The following is a 17,500-nucleotide window of genomic DNA, read 5'->3' on the forward strand; positions in this document are numbered from 1 at the left end:
ACTGACTGCAATAGCAATCAAAACACTGACAGGAATGAAAATGACTCGAATGATGAAGTCTGAACACTACAGAACACAATCTGAACGTGCATTCGTCATGCTGTGCTATAAGAAAGTTTGTAAGAGATTTGACATTATCGAAGTTTAAATTTAGATTTATTTTTGCAATGTTCACAAGAAAGTTGAATTATTATTTCGTGTTACAATACAGACATTAACTTTGCGGACAATCACTTAGTATAAGAATTGAACATCAACCTTGAATAAGCAAGACACATAATTTTCAATTTGTAAAATTTTGTTTTTCAGCTGAAAATATAAATAAATCTTAAATAACGTAATAGAAAAGAAAATATATATGTTTTTTAACTGGAATAAACAAAATGTAATTGCCTTTGGTTTCAGCTAAGTCCACGCATACTTTAATGTACTTATCCTATCATTTGAGACTTCAGGAACAAGAAAAGCATTCCTAGCTGAACGATGTAAAGCCAAGAAATCGATATTTTGGCCAACCCTTCCCTTACAAAAGGCTCTGATAAAAATTTGTTTTCTGTATTTTATGACCTAGGAACCTGCTGTCAAACTAAAGTTATAGGAGGTACAACAAGCTCTTTTAATTAGACCATAATTCTGGTTTGGCCCAAGGGCTATACAACATAAAAAAACGGCGTATTGGTTTCCCAGCTTTTTCTACAGATGGTTGTACATTATGATATAATCTAACGTGGACGATGAACATGATGAATAAATACAGTTTGTAAAAACAACCTTCACAAAGATGATAGAGCCGTAAAAGCTATCAATTTATATGTAGGAGATTATTTTGATCTATCAATAAACCAGTGTAATGAACAATAAATATGCAACCTATCATACAGCATATAATTACCTCTAGTCTCAGTAGAAGGAGAGAGAGAGAGAGAGAGAGAGAGAGAGAGAGAGAGAGAGAGAGAGAGAGAGAGAGAGAGAGAGAGGAAATTGGGTGAAAGTAAAGGCAACTACGCGGGAAAAGCAGTGTCTAACAGAGACCACAATGGTTACAATATCAAATTTCAACAATAATGGTGACGTGTTCCCACACTGGCTTTCACAACAACCGGACATAAAACAAAAAAAAAACCTATCTTGTGTCAACACATGAACATTTAAGCACAAACCTAACTGAGTAAACAAAAACAATGACTTTACGCATTTGTCCACTACGAAACTAAAGAGAAACGACTTTAAGAATACTTAAATTCACAAGACCAAACACAAACTACTACAATCTCTACCCCGATCTCTCTCTCTCTCTCTCTCTCTCTCTCTCTCTCTCTCTCTCTCTCTCTCTCTCTCTCAATGCCTCTTTCTCTTTCACTGTCTGGAAAAAGAAAGTGACATGTTTATCTGGGTTTCTTTTGGTTCGCTGCTGGGCCTTATTGATTCCTAATTATTTTTTCTTGCAACTTTCTCTCTCTCTCTCTCTCTCTCTGTCTCTCTCTCTCTCTCTCTGTCTCTCTCTCTCTCTCTCTCTCTCTCTCTCTCTCTCTCTCTCTGTAGTTAAAGCCGAAGTTTCTAGCTACGCTTGGGACATTTTATAGGTTTTGGCCAAAACAAGAATATTTTCTTTTATTCAGTATTTACAGAATGGCGGTGACATTAATTGCAATTTTGTTTTTCTCCAATGCTGTGTAATTTTTGGGTGGAATGGCTTATAGAGGATTCTCTCTCTCTCTCTCTCTCTCTCTCTCTCTCTCTCTCTCTCTCTCTCTCTCTCTCTCTCTCTCTCTCTCCCTTTAGTTGAAGAGCGATGATTGGCCGAAGCATTAAGTTGTACACATGGATGTTAGTAGAGGGGTTGTCTTCACAGAGAAAAAAAATATGAGATTAAAAGTTTTAATCCGAGAAACCTAGAGCAACTTATAAGACGGAGTCAGAACACAAACACATACACACATATATATACCCATATATATATTTCATCGAACACAGGCATATATATATATATATATATATATATATATATATATATATGTATATATATATAAATATGTATATATATATATATATATATATATATATATATATATATATATATAAATATATATAAATATATATACTTATGTATATATATATATATATATATATATATATATATATATATATATATATATATATATATATATATAGTGATGAAACTTTTTAAAGTTCCACCCTAGATGTCCAGACCCTCTGGATAGGGTTTAACGCATAAATGTTTGCGGGTTCGATAAGCGATGAGACCTGAACGCATTAACATTTTCATCATTATTACATGCCAAACTGCAAACAGGGTTTGAAGAAAAAAATTTTTAAAGTCCTAGGTACCCAAATAGGCAATCAGTTCCATATTATCAGAGAAATTGCAATGTAAATAATAAGCAAAGGAAATGAATAGAAACAAATTCGATAAACAACATAATAGAATAATATTTATGATAAACAGCAAATAATAAAGAACTTCTAAACATGATCCATGTCTACGTGGTCAACGAAGTATGTACAATCCATTACTAAAATATAAGTCTTCATATTATAAGTTTACTAATTCTACATTAAAGTTGCTCCAAGAACAGCTTTCCAATCTCCGGTTGACTACCTACTTGTACTTTTTTCTGAACCGTTATTTGTTTTAAGGAAACTGCGTTATTCTTTATATAAAATATTAGCTGACCAAACACATGCGAAATAATTTATTGATATACATGAAGATAAAACAATCAAAAGGTGAAATAGAAAAGAATTCCACAAATACATATTCATTCCACAAATGAAGTATTATTGTTAAACAAAGAACAATGCTTTGAAAAAATAAATGCGAAAATCAAAGTGAATTATTGAGCATACTTAAATCTAGGGATAGCTTATGATAGACTGACTGGTCCAGTGTAAAAGCTGGTCAGAGGCTATAGGTGCTATTCATCTAGGGATAGCGTGTGGAGAGTTATGTAAAGAAGGTAACTGAAAACTCAGAAGATGGTCCAATCAACGACAAAAACAATAGACGAAGAATGAAATTGGTTTAGTTACATTTGTATATAAGAGAAAATAAGAAATAATCTATTGGGTTGACAGAAATCGTTAGCGCCAGAATAAGTCAAATTAAGAATGCAGTAGGGCGTTGGAAAAATCTGAATGACTAAGAAAACCAAAGTTTTAATGCCTGGAGGGACTGTTGTGTCAACTCTCCTTCCCAGAAATGAAGTTTGTATGCTGGAAAAAATTGAAACAAAAGTTTCAAACTTTGAGATGAAAGCTTTTGCATAGTATAAGCAACATAAGGATTGAAACAGTGGGAAGTATAAGTATACTATAAAATGTAATAGGCATGCACTCACACACACACATCTCCCCTATATAATAAAGAGCAAATGTCTGATTTCCAAGTGTACCTCCCGTGGTATCCCCTCTCACTAGGGTATGACTACTCCCTCTTCTCCCTGAGAGTGTGATAGAATATATATATATATATATATATATATATATATATATATATATATATATATATATATATATATATATATATATATATATATATATATATATATATGCTCCAAAATCACCTGCTTATTTTCACATAAATCTGTTATACCTGAAAACTACCCGAGCTCTGAGAATATTACGCAACTTGCAGATGGCAATATATATGAACACTGAATATCCAAAGGTCTCTTACATTACTCAAAACAAAACTTGGTGATTACTTTATACAAACTATTCCAAACCAACATCTTACTTCGGTTCTTAGTCAGGGAATCCAGAGAAGTACTGAGAAAAAATATTGGTGATCTAAATAATACACACTTTACAAAAATGAATATATTCTATAAAAAGTTAACAATAATTCAAAAGAATTAACACAAAAAATAAATCACTCGAAATTTAAACCTTAACTAAACCTTAGACTAAGGCAAAAAATGATACTATAAAAAATTATACAACCACTTGTTTCACTGGAAATTAATTTGTGAAAAATATTTGATTTTTATAATTAATGAAAAGAATTACCACTTTAACACTCTAATGAACATACAATAATGAGATTTACATGTATGTAATGTTACACTTACGTCTTTTGGTTCACACAAGGTTACAGAACGGTTAAGCAAAAATTTTAATGCACTTCACTGTTTCATCTAAATCTCACAAGGCCAATTACAAAAACTAAATTAACATCCAGCAGTTGAATTAACATCCAATAATTTTACCAACGTTTGAACAACACTAAACACAATATATGATAGGTAGAAATAACATTTCTCGTTTGAGAGGACACACACTTGAGAGGAGAGAGGGCAGGCGAACGTTGGCTGGGTCTCTTCTGCTGCTTATGCATTCCTAGTATCTATATATATTCACTTAATTTGTCTAGAAACTTCTAGTAGATCATTCTCGTAGGGTGGGAGGCATGGCTCTAGCGTCGTCAGGTTGCCAACGTAGTAATTAGAAGGAGGGGTACTAACCTTGCTTGCAAGGCAACTCTCTTTCAGTTAACTCCGTCCATCTTCCTCTAGAAGAAAAAAAAAGAAAAAAAAAAAAAGAAAACAGTAAATCTAATTCCAGAATTTCCATGCACTTTCTAACCAAGTGGAAACATAAAAATGACGTAACCCCTCATACCTCAGTGTGTGTCATATAGCATACCTAAACGAGTTTACATAAGACTTTGTAACAAAAGCTACGTGAAATAAACGGTTAATTCTTTAGAATAACGTAAATGTACATATAAAAAACTGAATGAAAATACAATTAAATGAATGACGAAAGTCCTATGTAATTTTCATACATTATTTAAATCTATATAAGTGGAATTTACCTTATGAGCTGGCTGCACATCTCTTAAACACAAAAATGAAATCCATGATTAAAATATTTACTCTCATGCTAGACCAACTTCGTAAGGATATATATATATATATATATATATATATATATATATATATATATATATATATATATATATATATATATGTATATATATATATATACATACATACATATATACATATATATATATATATAAATATAAATATATATATATTGTCACGCTTCTGGAGAAGAGGAAGTAGTCATACCCTGGTGAGAGGGGTTACCACGGAAATACAATCGAAAACCACACTCACCCACAAATTGCCGAACCAGTGGATTGTAGTAACGAGAGTGGGATGGAATAGGGAGAGTCGAATCCTCGTGTGTGTGTATATCTATCTAAATATTTACAGGTCATTTTTGACGGTTCGGGTACACTAGTGTGTATATATGCATATACATACACACACATATATATGTGTATATATATATATATATATATATATATATATATATATATATATATATATATATATATGTATACTTATATATACATATACAAAAACACACACACATATATATATGTATATATATATATATATATATATATATATATATATATACATACATATATATATGCATATATATATATATATATATATATATATATATATATATATATATATATATATATATATATATATATATATATATATATACTCCTACCCTAAATAAGTTAACAACTTCGAAAAGACATTGTCTTTTGTCTTGCCCTTTCTTTTGGGATGTACCTCGAAAATGTAATGGCTAAAATACCAATTCTTCTTTTCAAGTCCAAAGAACTAAAAATGAATAATACATTTTAATAGCAAAGTTGAAAACGTATTTTTAATCAACTAAAATATTCAAATACTTACTTTTTTCTTCATAAATTCTATATTTTTTGTTTGTCTAAATCATATGAAAGTTCCAACCACAGTATTTATGATTTTCATCTGAAACGGCTACTAGAAAAATAATATACTGTCAGGAAAAAAAAAATAATAGATAATAAGCGACAGTAAAATTCTGTGGTAGAGCTGAATGATAAAATATATTTCATCATTATTTTTTACAGGAATGGACACATTTCTCTTTAACCTTCATCAAAGCTATTTACACAGCACCTTATAAAAAAATCCCTTTACACCCCAATTTATCAAAAAATTCTTTTACTCCCTAATTTATCAAGAAATTCATTTACATACCAATTTATCAAAAATCAATTTACACACCAATTTACCAAGAAATGACTTTACACACCAATTCATCAAAAAATCAATTTACACACCAATTTATCAAGATGTCAATTTACATACAAATTTATCAAGAAATCAATTTACAACACTTTATCAAAAAATCCTTTTACACACAAATTCACCAAGAAATCAATTAACAATAATTTATCAAAAAATCCTTTTACACATAGATTTACCAAGAAATCAACTTATACACCCATTTATCAAATCAATTTACACATCAATTTATCAAGATACCAATTTACACACTAAATTATCAAGAAATAAATTTACACACCAATTTATCAATATATCAATTTATTAAGAAATCAATTTGTACAACAATTTATCAAAAAATCAATTTACACCCCAATTTATCAAGATATCAATTTAAAAACCAATTTATCAAGAAATCAATTTACACACCAATTTATCAAGAAGTCAACTTAAACGCCAATTTATCAAGAAATCAATTTACACACCAATTTACCAAGAAATCAATTTACTCCAATTTATCTAGAAATCAAATTACACACCATTTTGTAAAGAAATAAATTTATACCCCAATTTCTCAAGAAATCAATTTACAGACAATTTATCAAAAAATCTATTTACACACCAATTTATCAAGAAATCAATTTACAACAATTTATCAAAAAATCCTTTTACACACAAATTTACCAAGAAATCAATTTACAATAATTTATCAATAAACCCTTTTAAACATAAATTTACCAAGAAACCAACTTACAACAATTTATCAAAAAATCCTTTTACACAAATTTACCAAGAAATCAATTTACAATAATTTATAAAAAAACCTTTTACACATAAATTTACCAAGAAATCAACTTATACAACAATTTATCAAACCAATTTACACACCAATTTATCAAGATGCCAATTTACACAGTAAATTATAAAGAAATAAATTTACACACCAATTTATCAATATATCAATTAATCAAGAAATCAACTTACAACCCAATTTATCAAGATATCAATTAATAAACCAATTTATCAAGAAATCAATTTACACACCAATTTATCAAGAAATCAAATTACTCCAATTTATCAAAATATAAATTTACACACAAATTTATCAAGAAATCAATTTACACGCCAATTCATCAAGAAATCCATTTGCACACCAATTTATATAGAAATCAAATTACACACCATTTATAAAGAAATCAATTTACACACCAAATTATCAAGAAATCTATTTGCACACTAATTACTCAAGAAATAATTTTACACACTAATTTGTCAAGAAATCCATTTACACCCCAATTCATAAAGCTATCAATTTATACACCAATTTATCAAGAAATCAATTACACACCAATTAATGAAGATATCAATTTACACACCCACTTATCAAGAAATCAATTTACAAAAATTTATCAAAAAACCCCTTTACACACAAATTTACCAAGAAATCAACTTATACACCAATTTATCAAACCAATTTACACACCAATTTATCAAGATACCAATTTACACACTAAATTATCAAGAAATAAATTTACACACCAATTTATCAATATATCAATTTATTAAGAAATCAATTTATACATCAATTTATCAAGATATCAATTTACACCCCAATTTATCAAGATATCAATTTACAAACCAATTCATCAAGAAATCAATTTACACACCAATTTATCAAGAAGGCAACTTACACGCTAATTTATCAAGAAATCAATTTACACACCAATTAATCAACTAAAACTAATTTTGAATATCTGTATAATGCACTAATTTCTGCGATTTAATTTTCTCTAAGAAATACTGGGATTTCAGAAATAAAGGGCAGCAAATTACCCCAAATTCGGCTTACATAAGCCTTATATGACGCTCCACGACTTCATTTCAAATGTTGAACACAAGTCTATTCATTTTAACGGAGATTCAGTCAAGCAGAAAAAACACTAAGTTTCAAATGGAAGATCCAAGTTAGAAAAAAAAAATGTTCATGTGACGCAGAATCCTAAAGAATAACCCTTGAGGAATTTCCTTTTTATAAGAATAAGATGAAAAATAAAGAGTTTTTATAGAAAATTTAACAGACTGTCGTTTTTTTCACCTCTTGACCTTAAATAAACATTTAAAAAATTGTTTTTCACTTGAGGAGATTGAAGCAAATACACAATTTCACAAATTCAAGATTTTCCATTTTTATTATTTTTACAGAGTTTAACTTAATCTATTTACATTATTTGCAACAAAGGACAAAACGCTATAAATTGAAAGTGGGTCGATCGGGAAGAGACAGGCGAGTCGATCTCCAGGGCCTGACCTTTTAGGGTTAGGTGACACGGTCCAGCAGATAATAGTTACCAATTACAGGATTGCGACTGCTCGGTTTCAGCCAAAAGGAGAAGATAACAATTGTTTGTCCTTTTAAGGACTAGAAAACAAACTCGGGATGAATAGTGAACAACAAATATAACTTTCAAAAATAGACCTGCCATAAATTGCTATTACTGGAAATACTCAACCTGTCAAAATGGAAATCGTGCAATGGTGTATTTTCAGTTATCGGACATTAAAAGCATGAAAGGTTATGTTTCGAAGAAAAGAGCCATTAATAAACATGACTTCATCCCGCATAAACATCGCAAAAATAACGAGGGGGGAAAGTAAAAACAAATAATCATAAACATGCATTCAGGATTACGGTTCTCGTTGCGATTGATTGATTGATTTGGCTCCCTGACGAGCCTGCAAAAAGGAGGAGGGGAAGTCTGTGGTTAAGTCTTCTCACGGTACTATTAAACATTGTGGTGGGGATCATAAGTGGTCCACCCATCTGTTTAGATCCAGGATTCCCGATGGCTAAGCCCTCTTTTACAATCCAGATATTTTCTATATATTCGCTCAGTAAAGAGAGAGAGAGAGAGAGAGAGAGAGAGAGAGAGAGAGAGAGAGAGAGAGAGAGAGAGAGAGAAGAGCAGGTTCTAAGGTTAAAGAGGTTTGAAGGACTCAAATAAATTGTTACAAATTAAATGAGTACACTAAAGAACCGATTATAATAAATCTTTAATTTCCAACTAATTCGTCTCAAAGAAACCAAATTTAATCTATTTTTCCATTATCGTTATTATTAGGTTAATAATTAAAAGTAAGAAATTTACCATCATGATGAGTAAAGCTCGACTCTGACAGAGATTAGTCTAAAAATATTCAAGAAGGTATTAAATCAATCACTGAATATAATTGGCTTTAAAAACAAAACCACTTTGCTATAAAAGTCAAATAAATCCAATCAAAAGACCCTTACACTTAAAAAAAAATGGAATCTAGAAACAAAAATTATCAGATTAAACTAAAATTTCTGTTATCGTTTCAAGTTAGCATAAAGACTTCAGTCTGATAAACGTTTTCCACTAGCTTATAACTCACACACGCACACACACAAACACACACACACACACACACATATATATATATATATATATATATACATATATATACATATATAGATATATATATATATACATATATATATGTATATATATACATATACATATATATATATATATATAAATATATATATATATACATATACATTTATATATATATATATATATATATATATATATATATATATATATATATATATACATATATATATATATATATATATATATATATATATATATACGTATATATATATATATATATATATATATACGTATATATATATATATATATATATATATATATATATATATATATATATATATATATATATATATATATATATAAATGTATGTATGTGTGAATTTACAGAATATATTAAACACTGCACCAGGAACAACTTCATGTACTGTAGAGTGCACATAAAAATCCATGTGTTAATCTGGAATTTTATGCTCGTCTCATTGTCAATATAACTTCTACTTCTTTGTATATGCATAAATCAATCCCTTGAATAAATGAGGGATTCAGTTCTTTTAACAAACTTTCTATTGAAGAGGTAAACATTGAAATATTCTTTGTTATTTCTAATCGGCAATCAGTGGTAATGACAAGGCAGATATCCATTCTAAGTCAGATATAAATTAACAAAGTTTTAAATACTTTATAAAAGATCATCCTCACTTGGGGGAGGTGGTATTGAAGAATTGCCTGATCTAGCTTTTTCATATGTAATCCAAAAGGGTTCTCATGTGTATAGCCTTATGAAGCTTCTATGAGAATTCTCTTGTTAGAATATAAGACAAAATTAAAGGTTTTAATATTGATTCCACTCAGTAGCAAAAATAAATGCCCACCCCCCCCCCCCACAATCATTTGAATAAGTGATTCTGTTTGGGCCGTGATTCCAAACTATGCTTTCATGTCATAGGAACACTAAATATTAAGACTTTAAGACCATAGGAACATCAAACCAAACATACGCACATTTTTCTATATCCTAAAATTCAAAGGTTTGCCGACACTTACATTAGTGAAAATACGTCACTGTTTACATTAGCAAGGTTAAGGTTTGTAAGTAGCGGCGGACTACTGGATTTGACAAAACTGCACACACACTTATTTAATTACGGTATTTGTACTTGGATTCAAAATCAACCCATCTCTACCATGATAGCTTACAAGTAAGTTTGTAACACTGTCTATTGATGATAGTTCTCCCGAAATCAAACATGCCTTTCAATCATTAAGATATTTAGTCATGAAGCCTTGAAAGGATTTCAGTATGGATTTACACAGCCCTGGGAATAAATGCAAGGGGAAAGTCTTTTAGGATTAGTAAAAATGGGTAGCATAGATTAAAGGGTGGTTGAGAGTATTTTCATTGGTTCAGCCATGTGGAATAAAAGATGACAAAGGTTGCTGGAAAGAATTTTTTATTCAAAAGTTGGCCTACAATGAGGTGTGGGGTTATGAAGGTCTAGGAAGAGTTGGAAAGATGCACTTGAAAGAAGTGTAAGACTATGTGAATCAACCAGGTGAATTATACAATGTTCGTGGAGGTTTCGATGCACTGTTGTTGGTCCTATTCAATAGGTGTGCGAAGGAATGAATGTCGTGCGAGTTTTAATGCACAGGGGTTCATTTACACTTCAGGTTTCAAAGGATGAATAAGGCAATATTCTTGTAATTTTATCTACTAAAGCCACTCGTTGCAAGAGAAAGGCTTGGCGCTAAAAAAATACATACAGAGATACATACACTCAGACAGACATACTCACACACACACACACACACACACACACATATATATATATATATATATATATATATATATATATATATATATATATATATATATATGTATGTATGTATGTATGTACGTGTGTATGTATGTATGTATGTGTATATATATATATATATATATATATATATATATATATATATATATATATATATATATATATGTACATATAAATAAATATACCATCATTGATGGTTAAGGCCTCGGTTAGATTTCGCCAGTTGTCTTTATCTGAGTTTTTAAATCAATCATATACTTCGCGCTGCATAATCCTCAGCCATGTAGGGCTGGGTCTTCCAACTCTTCTAGTGCCTTGTGGAGCCCAGTTGAATTTTTGGTGAACTAATCTCTCTTGGGAAATGCAATGAGCATGCCTATACCATCCCCCTCTACCCCTCACCATGAAATCATCCCCAAATGGCACTCGAATAATCTCTCTTATAGTTTCGTTTTTAATCTTGCCCTGCCATTTAACTCCCAATGGTCTGCTGAAGGCTTTGTTCCTAAATCTACAAAATCTCTTGGATATTGTTTCATTGTCATACCACGACTCATGTCCATGCAGTGATACCGATTTCATTAACTGATATATAGCCTGGTTTTCATAAGTAATTTCAGGTGATTTGATTCCCAAATTTTACTTAACCTAGTCATCGTCTGATTTGCTTTTTTCTATCTTTCATTAAACTCAAATTCTAAAGATCCTGTATTAGAGATCGTAGCTCCTAACTATTTAAATGATTCCACCTTATTAATTCTTTTTTCCTTCCAATGATATTTCATCTTCCATTGCATATTCCATTCTCATCATCTCTGTCTTTCTACTATTTATCTTGAGCCCAACCTCGTGATATTTCATGCATTCTGGTAAGCAAGCTTTGTAAGTCATATGGTGTTCTGATAATAAGGGCAGCGTCATCAGCATACTCTAGGTCTGCTTATTTCCTGTTACCAATCCAGTTCAATTCTTCTCCACCATCTCCAAATATTCCATGCATTACAAAATCCATGAGGATGATAAATAACATAGGTGACACCACATTTCCTTGGAGTTCTCCACTGTTCATAGGAAATTCATTTGATAGGACTCCATTAACATTAACTATCCATTTGCTAGGCTCATGAACAAACTCAATCAAATTTACATATTTAAGAGGAACTCTATAATAATGCAGGAATGTACAAAATTGTCCGGTGAACACCATGAAAGGCGTTTACATAGTTCACAAATGCCATCAAAAGTAGATTTCCATATTCTACACATAGTTATACCACATGTCTTGAAATAAAAATTTGGTCAGTACAACTTCTACCTTTTCTAAATCCTGCTTGTTCATCTCTCAGCTTTTCATCATTCTTTCTCTCTAGTTTTTGAATAAGCATACTATATATTTTCATGACAAATGTCGTAAGTGTGATGCCTCTGTAATTAATGCAATCAATCAGGTTTCTCTTTTCTGCCATTTTCACCAACCCTCCTAGTTCCCATTGACCATGTTTTGCCTCTTCACACACATAATTCTACAAAATAATCTCGTAAGTATTCTGGGAGTCACTTCATTTTCGGCTAGTATCATCTCGGCAGTTAATCCATCTTATCCAGGGGTTTTCATTTATTTAGTATTTTTTTAATGATGGCTTCGACTTCAAACACACTGAATTCATTTATAGCATATCGAGGTTTTCCTCAGTTTCAGGTATATCAATAAAATTATCCCCTTTATATTTCCTATTCATGACCTCACTAAAGTGTTCCATCCAACGTCGTATTTCGTCTTCTGTTGTTATAACAGATCCATCTGTTTTTTGATGGGTATATGTTTCTTCTTCTTTGGCACAGTAAACATTTCATTAACAATTCTATGAGCAATTCTTACACCATAGCCTGAATTCATAGTTTTGTCAGCCTCATCTACTTTCCTGTCTAAATATTCTCTCCTGTCCTTCCTGGCTTTTCTTTTGCCTTCACTATCAATACTGGAATACTTAGCATGCTCTACCTTGTAATTTTCATTACTTCCTTGCAAACTTTCAACAATAAATTTCTGTGTTTGTCTTTTTTTTATAGCATCTCACATACCATTTGATATCCATTGTCTTCTACAAAATGAATGATATATATATGTATATATATATATATATATATATATATATATATATATATATATGTATATATATATATATATATATATATATATATATATATATATATATATATATATATATGTGTGTGTGTGTGTGTGTACTGTACATGAATATATACGCGTGTGTCTGTAAGAGAGAGAGAGAGAGAGAGAGAGAGAGAGAGAGAGAGACAATCGTTCTTTTACCTCTACTGTCGAAGGAGATGAAAGGTTAAAAATTCTTGCATCCGACAAACCGTCCACCGAGATATTTACAGAACGAGCAAACTAACGACCAAGCCATTGAAGGTTGAAGGTAATGCAGTAAGAAGACTTTCGAGAATGGCATTTTGCTCCTTCGAAGACAAGAAACGTCACATTACCTGGCCCAGAGTTTTACTGTTATTTCGCTAAGTTAAACGGCAGATATTTGGCATGGTGTCGTTTACATTACTATAATATTGCTTATTTGTAATGAAGTTACTTATGATTTCAATATAATGAGTATACTACTTGATGGCACGTTCTTGAAGAAAAGTCAAAATGATGAAAGTATGTTTAGATGTGCGGAAATCAAAAGAAAAGGCAAAGACATTATGACCCGAAATTTTATAAAAGGCAAAATATCGTTCTAAAGAAAGCTGTACTAAAATGTACATACAGTACGTCCCAGAATAGTGAAATAAAGACCAACTTCTCCAGATAAAAGATCAAAACTAATTTGGAGCCCATGTGAAGAAAGATAGCTTCCAAGAACATTTTAATTGTATCATTACCACTAAACTCATTATCCAACCCAAGTGCTTGGGACAGCCGATAATTACCATCTCTTGTTTCCAGAAAGAAAAGGTCACATTTTCCAGTTACTATGTCAATGACAATCAAGGAGTAATGACCTTATAAAGAAAGAACGTGGGAGGCATCACAAAACCATGAGCAATTAAGGGTGCTGGTTTTAGTTTTAGTGCAATATCTAATCCATACTCATTCGACAATGCAAAATATGGAAAAAAGAACAGCTTATCTTATACTACGCTATTTCATTTGCATCTTGCATGGCCTCTTGCGCTTTTTGAATATCTAGGCCCTTTGTTTTCGATGCATATTACACAATATCTATAACTCAACCCTCTTTAAGCTTTCCTCTCCTCCTTTCTCCTAGCTCATCTGAATTATAAATTTTTTTCGGTAACCTAATAACTATCCAGTTTTTCCACATGTTTGAACCACCTTAATGTATTCTGATCCATTCTTTAACCTATGCTAATTTTCCACCACTTCTACTATACAGTATATATCTACATTTTTATCTTATCAATTCTTCTTAGCCAACTAATACTATTCAAATATTAAATTTCAATAATGGCAACTCTTAACTCTTTTTCTTACCGTTGCATTAAATCTCCCGCATCAATTCCCAAATGAAGAGTTGGTTCGACAACCCCTTCATATATTCCAGCCTTGGATACCACAGACAATTCAAGACTGATATTCTTTTAAACATATTTTGGTACATTTCTTGTTCTGCCTGTTCTGTGACTCTCCTCTTCTCTCATCATACCATCATCACTTATATTGAATCTCAATTCCATAAGAACTAATCACTACCAATATTCTGTCCTCCATAATAACATTAATTAATCAATCTTGCTAGTATCTATTTGGCATCATTACTTTACCATCCTAATATTACTTTAACGTTAATCCTCTTCCAAATAATTTCAAACTTTTTACCAAAAGTTTAAAGTTATGTTCATTGCATAACATCATCTGCTAACACCCACCCTTAATTCATTCAAAACTAATTTTACCCATCCCATATCTTTAAACCTACTTTTTGCATTACTCCATCCTTAAAGAGGTAGAAGAGGCATAGAAAGATGGCACAACTTTATCTCATTTTAATTTTCATATAAAACCAGTCACTCTCCTGCCCATGTACTCCTCCACTCCCATCCTAACATTTCTTAATCACTCTTAACAACCTATTATCTATGCCATACATTCCTAACATTATTCACATTTCCATACTGTTGGTTCTATCATAATCATTTTCTTGGTCCATATAGACCACAAAGCTTGTATCCTTCACTCTCAAACTTATCACAACTAAGTTTCGAAACAGAAACTGAAAGTTTTTCAAAATTCACTGTCCTTTTTGTCAAGTGTCTTACATTTTTTATCAAAATCCGGCAATACAACTTTCACGGTATACTATTATATAGTTCCACATTAGTCTTTAAAGTCACCTTTATTTTCATACATCACTACAATTATTGTTCCCTTATAACTTTTCCTTGACTAGACACACTGTACAAACCTTGGTCAACTACTCAATCACTAGCAAGAGCAGCATCTCATTTGTAATCATGAACACTCCTGCTGTCTTTCCTTTCTATAATCTTCTTATCATATCTTTAACAGTTATTCCAACGATGATTTTCTGCCCCAATCAACCCCTTTCAAGCCTCGCACCCCTCAGTCATATATAGGAAAAAGTAATCAGATATAAATCTATATACAGTCCACCCCCTTATTATGTGTATCGCCATCCCCAGGTTTACCTTGTGACTAGCCGAGAGAAGGTTGTGACTCAAAGACAGGATGAAAGCAACACTCTCCTTTATATACAAAAGCTCAAAGCAACAAGAAATTTCATGTTCAAAACAGACACCGTTACCAATGAGAAAAACAGACATGTTTATTCAGGTTATTTTTAGTGCGAGGGAAGAATGAAGATACAAGCATAATATATACACAAAATTATCTATGTACGATCGTGTGACACACGGTTGGTACAACCTATATCAGCCAACCAAATACGCACCAAGATTTTAAAACGTATGCACTGAAGTTAACTTACTGAACAAATAAGAATCATGTCGCAATCCCCCTCCAGACAGCTCACCACTCAGCTACCCAAGGTTACATAATAATGTTTTGATCCACGTTAGCAAAAAGATTTGTGCTTCTTTATTTAATACAATATGACCTTTGAACCTTTTGCAAGAGATTTGAGCATTGTTTCTTGTGGAAAGGGTTAAAATTATTTACTGGATAAAAGAAGAAACGTTGTTGTCTATTGTTAGCTGAATATAATTAAAGGAGAATTAACCAGTTGATACTTAGGTTTTTGGTATTACACGAAAATATCAGTAAATCTATCTATCTATTTATCTATAAATTTTATATATATATATATATATATATATATATATATATATATATATATATATATATATATATATATATATATAAGAGAGAGAGAGAGAGAGAGAGAGAGAGAGAGAGAGAGAGAGAGAGAGAGAGAGAGAGAGAGAGAGAGAGAGAGAGAGAGATCCTGTATATGCAGGTTGCGGTTGTTTACGTTATCCTCAAGAGTATGTGTATTCAGTGCACTTATTTGATTAAGTAATAATAATAAAAAAAATCTTAATGCACCAAAAAGCTAAATATTTGTTCCCTCAAATTGATGAAAGGCTCTATTCGGGGAAACTCTTATCAAACTGTTTTAGTTATGTTTACGTATGCATATAACCTGCATGAATGGCATACCACATCCATCGTACGGTAACAAACAAACAGCAACTGCATAATTGCACAAACACATGAAGTCGAATAGCCTAACAACAACAACAGCAATACAGTTCCGTTTATTCTTTTATTTTGTTCAAAAAATATAAACTGAGGCCAAAAAGAAGAAATGCGTCCTGGAAAATAGAGATTTACCATAAAAGAGAGGTTAAATAGACTTGCTGATAATATTTCTTTTATTAAAAATCTAAATAACCAAACCAACGATATATATATGTATATATGAATATATATATATATATATATATATATATATATATATATATATATATATATATATACATATTTCTACATACATATGCATTGGTGTCTATATATATATATATATATATATATATATATATATATATATATATATATATATATATATATATATATATATATATATGTATATATATATATATATATATATATATATATATATATATATATATATATATATA

The sequence above is a fragment of the Palaemon carinicauda genome, chromosome 1 (assembly GCF_036898095.1).
Source record: "Palaemon carinicauda isolate YSFRI2023 chromosome 1, ASM3689809v2, whole genome shotgun sequence".
Taxonomy (NCBI): domain Eukaryota; kingdom Metazoa; phylum Arthropoda; class Malacostraca; order Decapoda; family Palaemonidae; genus Palaemon; species Palaemon carinicauda.